This window comes from Grammomys surdaster, unplaced genomic scaffold (genome assembly GCF_004785775.1).
Source record: "Grammomys surdaster isolate TR1022 unplaced genomic scaffold, NIH_TR_1.0 103852, whole genome shotgun sequence".
Taxonomy (NCBI): domain Eukaryota; kingdom Metazoa; phylum Chordata; class Mammalia; order Rodentia; family Muridae; genus Grammomys; species Grammomys surdaster.
The window spans coordinates 189-8,078 of NW_021609434.1; the positions used below are offsets into that span (position 1 = coordinate 189).

At 48.2% G+C, this 7,890-nt stretch overlaps 1 pseudogene; it reads right to left on the reverse strand.

Annotated features, from left to right (window-relative positions):
• Positions 1-3,066: 3,066 nt before the first annotated feature.
• Positions 3,067-7,890, reverse strand: part of LOC114635433 — a 5,358-nt pseudogene continuing 534 nt past the window's right edge.

A 7,890-nucleotide genomic window follows, 5' to 3' on the forward strand; every position in this document is an offset into this window, starting at 1 on the left:
GAGAGCCAGGGCTCGGGAGCCTGGCTGTCTCTTAACCCATGGTCTCACCCACCGAGGGGAATTCTGGATCAGGTTCTGCCAAACCACGATGTATGGCTGTTGATTGGGATATGACCCTGGTCCTTCCTGAAAAATAGTAGCTTTTACTGTAGAAATAGTAGTCGCGTCAAAAGTCCCCTCAGGTGGCCATCCCACATCAAGTTTTGGCCACTCTGAGGCACAGAAAGTCTGCCAACATCCCTTCCTGATGTTAACCGATAAATCATTGCCTCTGTCCTTCACCTCTGTCCAGTGGTCTAAAGTCAGGCTTAAGGGAGTCACTACAGTCTGTCCCATAACTGTCAACAAGCAACACAAAAAACAGACAAAACAACTACACTAACTGTCTCAACCGAGAAAGCCAACACCAATAAAGAAAAACAGATGGCCAGGAGGTCTCTCACACCTCCTCCAGCAAGAAGACCACTGTGTCCTCTCCGGCCTCCAGACGGGCACCCACCAGGCGTCCCCAAGGTCCTTCCTCACCTGGGACGTCTCCCAGGTTGTGGCAGTGGTAACCCTCCTAGCACGTCTGCTGGTCACCCATTCTCCTCCTGCCGAGACAAAAGGTTTGCTGTCTTACGAGACATAAACAGCTGCCAAGCCAAACCACAGAAGTGCACTTTCCAGAATTCCAAACGAGACGGATCGACACACAAAACGCACAAACAAAACCGAGGTGCCCTTACCTCCCAGTGGGGGTCTCAGAGATCAGGGTGGTCGCAAATCCCAGGACGAGCTCCCAATGAAGACCTCCGCAGAGGGGAGACCCTCTCTCAAGTCTCAGAAAGTCGAGACTACCCAGTAATCTGCTCGAGACACCATGTACCAGAGCAATTGCGAGGTTGTTTATTAGGGCGTGACAACTAGCTGCCGGTCAATTCGTATGCCCACGAAGGAGCTGAATTGACCCTGACAGCCAGTTTGAGAGGTGTTTTTAAAGGAAAAAACCACAAAGCAAGGAATGAGGAGGGGGTGAGGGGGTTGCTAGGGTGGTATAACATAAAAATAGTGGAACATTCCAAAGGAACCCAACCTACATGAGTCAGGATCAGGTGAAAACTCTCTGTACACTTATCTTTCTCAAGAATGTAGTCCTGCCCTGTCACTTCAGCTTTGCCCTGTCACTTCGGCCTTGCCCTGTCACTATGGTTATCAGCTTGGTTCCACCTGGCTAAATTGCATTCTAGCCAGTTCCCGTAATTAGTCTGTCCACATTCTTAACTTGCTTCATGCCTCCATGTCTTTGTAAAGAAAGCCTAAAGAATATTTTATGTCTAAAAAGGATTCTATATACCCAGTATCTATAATTTTCACTCTACATTCCTCATTTCTCCTATTGATAGTTTTTAATCTTAAAAACTTAAGCCCACTTCTCTAAATGATAGTTTTTAATCTTGCATTTCAATATCTTCATAGCTTCCGTTTCCCTGTCCGAGGGTTTGATACTGATGTCGTAGCAGTAAAATCTGAACAGCACTTACCCTTTCTCTTATGAAGGCAACTAATCTATTTAAAATACAGGGTCCTATGGTTAAAAGTAAAAGTAGAATCACAAGAGGGCCTGCAAGGGAGGATATCAGAGTAGTCATCCAAGGGGATCTATTAAACCAACTTTCAAACCAATTCTGTTGTGCTTCTCTGTCCTTCTGTCTCTGATCTAGTCTGTCTCTGAGTTTACTCATAGAGTCTTTAATCACACCTGAATGGTCTACATAAAAACAGCATTCTTCTTTCAAAGCAGCACACAGTCCCCCTTCTCTAAGAAAGAGCAAGTCTAATCCTCTTCTATTCTGTAAAACAACCTCAGAGAGGGAAATCAATGATTCCTCTAACTTTGATACTGACTGTTCTAGGGCCCTCAGTTCTACATCAATAGCTGCTCTCAGTTCATGAAAATAGTGTGGGGTCTGAACTAATGCAGCAGTTCCTGTGCCCACACCTGCAGCCACTCCTAGACCCAATATGACAGCTAGGGTTAAGGAAATGGGCTCTCTACGGAAGCATCTAGGGTATTCAAACTCACGGTCAAGAGTATCTTCAGGGTGATAATAGACTCGAGGAACTAGCTGAACAAGTATACAATAGTCTTTGGTCTCATCAAAAACAGAGGTGGAGATGCATGGAGTTAATCCAGAACTACAAGCCCACCATTTATCAATTTCAGGCACTAAAAATCTGTTGACAGAGGTCTTTGGACTCTTAAGAGTCTCACTGCATAGATGTGTATAAGCAGTGGGAGGGGTTCCCAAGCAAACTCCTTGACCTGAAACTTCAGTGAGGGTAAGTCTATTTTTACTACTCCATACACAGGCATCATGACTAGTGGTGTTATTAAAGGTCCCAGTTGTTGCGATGCCTTCATAATAAGGAGGCCCTGAAGAGAGGCAAAGCCAGCAGGACTTAGTCATATTGGGTTGGGACCCATTTAGTATGGTAAAAGCACCTTGGATCAGACTTAACAGCCTCTGTCCAGTGCTTGGGAGGGAAGGAGTAGAGGTCAAAGGAGTATCCAGAGGGTACTCAGTATGGTGTTTGAGTTCTGAAGGTCTTAAAGGGGTCACAGGGGCAACTGCAAGGGGTTCTGTTCTGGAAACACTCTGTTAGGGCCTATAGGCTGAGCAGGTGGACTCTCTATCTTCAACTGAATGGTGAAAGCAGCACCTAAATCACGCTTCATCATTCTATCTGGAAAATACCATCTAAGGCCCCATGTTCTCCCTTTTAACCGCTGTACTGTATCCCCGGTCCGTCCCTGGACAGTGAAAGTTATATTTAAGGGTATGCAGGTGGACCTTGAATTGCACAGGTTCTCTGTAGTCCACTTAAAACATTCTGTTGGAGGGACATAATTTTTACGTACTACAATCCAGTCCCATGAGGAACTGGGGTTCCAGTAAGCATCTCCTGTTGTTTTGCAGCCCCAAGCAGAACAATATAAGTTCCCTATGTCTCCACAACGGTGGGCTGTTGTTCGATCCCGACCATCCCTGGGACAGACATAAAAATCTAATTTCCCTAGCTCACATCTGCATTCCGGGTCTCCGCACCCAAATTTACATCCTGGGCAAATTCTCCGCCCTGCATCCAGGGGCAACTTCTGAGGATCTGAGGTAGGGATATCCCAAGTGTCTAATCCAGCTGCTAATTGGCAGAAATCGGGAGTGAGAGTGGGCCACCAGGTGTACGGTGGGGCTACCTTAGAGGTAGACCACACTACCTCTCCAGTCATTGAGGTGACCTGCCAAGTCAGTTTTTGGGGAGTGTGTGGATTATTCCCCATCATCTGTGGGCCTACGGCATAGGCGCAACTTAAGAGGATTACCAGTCCGCTCCAAAGTCCATTCATCTTGGTGAGAGTTCGGAGGTGCTCTTTTCACGTGTGAGGCATGGATCCACGCGGAGATGCCATCTACCTTCACTGCTGTGGGGGTTGTCAGCAGGACCAGGTACAGGCCTTCCCACCGTGGCTCAAGGTTGCCCGTCCGATGTCTCCTTACTAGGACAGTGTCTCCGACCTCGAACTGATGTGGTACTGGATCTTCTTTAGGAGCATAGGAGTTCTTTATGGTTCCCCAGATTTCCTTTTTCACAGTCTCTAAGGCTTTTAGTCGGGCTAGAATAGGAAAAGGGGGAATATAACCATCATCAGGGCGAGTTGTACTCTCAAGGGTCTGATAAATGGGAGGTGGAGAACTGTATAAAATCTCAAAGTGGGTAAGTCCCAAGACTCTGGGCGTGTTCCTGACTCAGAACAGGGCAAGTGGGAGCAAAGCTGTCCAATCACCCCCGCTGGTCTCTATAGTCAATTTAGTTAAGGTCTCTTTTAGGGTTCTATTCATCCTCTATACCTGTCCTGAACTCTGGGGTCTATATGAACAATGTAATTTCTAATCGAACCCGAATAGTTTGGCCAGTCCCTGACTTACTTGCGCGGTGAAAGCAGGCCCATTGTCTGAGCCAATCACCCTTGGCACCCCAAACCTGGGTAGGATTTCTTCCAATATCTTCTTAGCCACCACAGTAGCAGTCTCCTTCTTGGTTGGGAATGCCTCGACCCATCCGGAAAAAGTATCTATAAATACTAAGAGATATTTGTTACCATACCTGGTAGGTTTTACTTCAGTGAAATCGACCTCCCAGTAAGAACCAGGTCGATCTCCTCGAAGTCTAGTTCCTTTTACCTCCTGATGGTGGCTGGCATTGGTGAAAGCACAAGCCTTGCACTCTTGCACTAGCCTGTGCGCTAGTTTCTTCAACCCTGGAATCTTATACTGAGACCGGGCCACTATTTCCATCATCTTTTCGGGCCCCAAGTGGGTCCACTGATGGATCCCAGATAGGTACTATAGGCTTTCTTCTTCAGACAGGACCGGCTTGGTCCCTGGTTCCTCAGTGGGATTGGGAGTCTTTGATTGGGTTCTGATGGCCAAAATCATGGGTCCCTGGGCAGCTTTTTTTGCTTCCAGGTCCGCCATCTGGTTTCCTTTTGCAATATAGTCTGTCCCTTTTTGATGGCCGAAACAATGAACTATTACCACCTTCTTTGGAAGGTGAATTGCCTCCAAGAGGCTCAAAATCCTTTCTTTGTTTCTAATTTCTTTTCCTGCTGAAGTTAATAGCCCTCTCCGTCGGTAGATGGCGCCATGTACATGAACGGTAGCAAATGCATACCTGCTATCAGTGAAAATATTCACCCCTTGTCCTTCTGCCATCTTCAAGGCCTGGGTCAAGGCTACCAGTTCAGCTTTTTGTGCTGAAGTCCCTTCAGGTAGGGCCGAGGCCCACACAGTCCTTTTCCCATCCACCACTGCCGCTCCCACCCTTTGTTTACCCTCAACCACGAAGCTGCTCCCGTCAGTAAACCAGGTCTTCACCCCTGGCCAGGGCTTGTCAGTCAGGTCCGGTCTGTTGGACGTTTCTTCAGCCAGTATTTCTTCACACTGGTGAATCATGGAGCTGTCAGCCTCAGGCAGCAGGGTGGCAGGGCTCAGAACAGCCGGTGGGGCAAAGGTTATACGTTCGGTGAGAAGGAGGCTCTGGTAGTGAGTCATTCTGGCATTAGTCATCCAGCGATCGGGAGGCTGTCTGACAATGCTTTCCAGAGCATGAGGGGCCACTATTGATAATTTCTGTCCCAAAGTCAGTTTATCAGCATCTTTCACTAGTAGAGCTGTAGCTGCTACGGCCTGCAGACAGACAGGCCATCCACTTGCTACCGGGTCTAGCTTCTTTGAGAGATACGCCACTGGACGTTTCCATGGACCCAAGGTTTGAGTCAAAACTCCTCTAGCCACCCCCTTCCTTTCATCAACATAGAGAGTGAAAGGCTTAGTTAGGTCTGGTAAAGCCAAAGCAGGGGCTTCTAATAAAGCCTTTTTCAAAGCCTCAAAGGCTTTCTGATGTTCGATTGTCTAGGTAAACTCCCCTTGTTCCTTAGTCAGGGGGTATAAAGGTGCTGCCAAGGTGGCAAACCCTGGGATCCACAGCCTGCAGAACTCGGCGGTCCCAGGAAACTCTCTTACCTGACGAGGGGTAGTTGGGGTTGGGATCTACATAACTGTCTGCTTTCTGGCCTCAGTCAGCCAGCGTTGTCCATCTCTCAAGGTGTAACCCAAGTAAGTCACTTCAGTCTTACATAGCTGGGCCTTCTTCATAGATGCCCGATACCCCAACTTACCCAACTCAGCCAGGAGACGTTCTGTTCCTTTCTCACAATCTTGGGGGTCCTTAGCGGCCAATAAAAGGTCATCTACATATTGTAACAGAGTCACTTGAGGATTATTAGCCCTGAAAGGGGCCAGGTCCCGGTGGAGTGCCTCATCAAATAAAGTGGGAGAGTTCTTGAATCCCTGTGGGAGTCTCGTCCAGGTCAGCTGTCCTGCTTTACCGTTCTCTGGGTCTCTCCACTCAAAGGCAAACAGGGGCTGACTCTGGGAATGAAGTCTCAAACAAAAGAAAACATCTTTAAGGTCCAGAACTGAATACCAAGTTCTGTCTGGGGGCAGAGAGCTGAGCAAGTTGTAGGGGTTGGGTACCGTAGGGTGGATATCTAGTACCCGTTTGTTAACTTCTCGGAGATCTTGAACAGGCCAGTAATCTCCAGTGCCTGGTTTCTTTACTGGCAACAGAGGTGTATTCCAGGGAGATTTGCATGGGACTAAAATCCCCTGTTGTAATAGTCTTTCAATGTGGGGACGTATCCCCATTCTGGCTTCCTTGCTCATGGGTATTGCCTGACCCCAATTGGAGAAGCACCAGCTTTGAGCTCAATGACTATCGGGGGTACATTCTTGGCCATCCCCATTCCCCCAGTCTCTGCCCAGGCCTCAGTAAACAGGGATCAGGGTCCCATTTCAAATTCTGATGAAGGATGTCCCTGAATGTCAGACTGAAATAGTCTATATTCATCTTCTATTTTCAGGGAGAGTGTTAACACTGGGGATTTGATAGTGTCCCATGTCACCTTTGGCCCCTGGGGGGGTGAAACTTATATGTGCCTTTAACTTAGTTAAAAGGTCCCTACCCAGCAAAGGGGTAGGACACTCAGGTATCACTAGGAAGGAATGAGACACTTGTCTTTTTCCCAGGTCTACTGTTCTCGTGGTGGTCCACGAATATGAATTCTGTCCAGTGGCTCCAATAACTATGGTTTGCTTACTTCTCAACTTCCCCAGGGGTTTCTTGAGCACTGAGAATTCTGCTCCCGTGTCGACAAGAAAGTCCATGGGGGTCCCCTCCACTTTCAGGGTTACCCTAGGCTCGGGGAGGGGGGCCAAGCCCTGACCCCCCTAGTCTTCATTGCTACCTAGGGCCAGAGCCTTAAGTCCCTTTTTGGCGGGACACTCTCTGGCCCAATGTCCTCTCTCCTTGCAATAGGCACATTGGTCTCTGTCCAGTGCTTGGCTGGCTCTTCTGGGTCTCCTTGGCTCCTGCCTCTGATACTCACCCAAGTTCCCTATCTGCCTAACTCCTCTAGTTCCCTGTCTTCTTCCTTCATCTATAATTGCAGCCAAAATCTTAGTCAAATTCTTTTCCTGCCTTCTCTGTCTCTCATCTTTCTCCTTACTCCTTTCTCTTTTCTCTCTCTGCTTTTTCTTCCTGAGTTTCCCTCTTATGATAGATCTTCTCTGCCTCTTTAACCACATCTCTGATTGTGAGGTCTTGTAATCCCTCAAGACGCTGTAACTTCTTTCTAATATCTGCAGCAGCCTGCCCAATAAAAGCCATAATGACAGACATCCTCTGTCCCTCCGAGGTGGGGTCAAAAGGAGTATATCTGCGATATGCCTCCATGAGGTGCTCCAAGAAAACAGAGGGCGCTTCTTCTGGCTCCTGCATAACCTCTCTTACCTTAGCCAAATTGGTGGGGCGTCTCGCGGCCCCTCTGAGACCTGACACCAGAGCCCGGCGTTAGATGGACAGCCTTTCCCTACCTGCAGCTGTGTTGTGGTCTCATTGGGGCAGAGTAAGGGGAAAAGCCTCATCAATCTCTGCTGGAGTTAGATTCTGCAAAAGTTGTCCCGCAGCGTTCTGGATGTTTTTCCGGGCCTCCAGAAGAACTCTCTCTTTCTCTTCAGCCATGAAGAGAGTCTGGAGGAGCTGATTGCAATCATCCCAGGTGGGCTGGTGCGAGTACATTATAGACTCCACCAGTCCAATCAGGGATGTAGGATTCTCTGAAAAAGGGGGATAATTAGCTTTCCAGTTAAACAGATCAGATGAAGAGAAGGGCCAGTATTGTAGGAACTGGACTGCATTCGTCTCGGTAGGTTCCAGACCTATAGCTCGGAGAGGTAGAGAAATGGTGGAGTTGGGTCCTTCCGGACTCAACCCTCTCCGGCTCCGAGT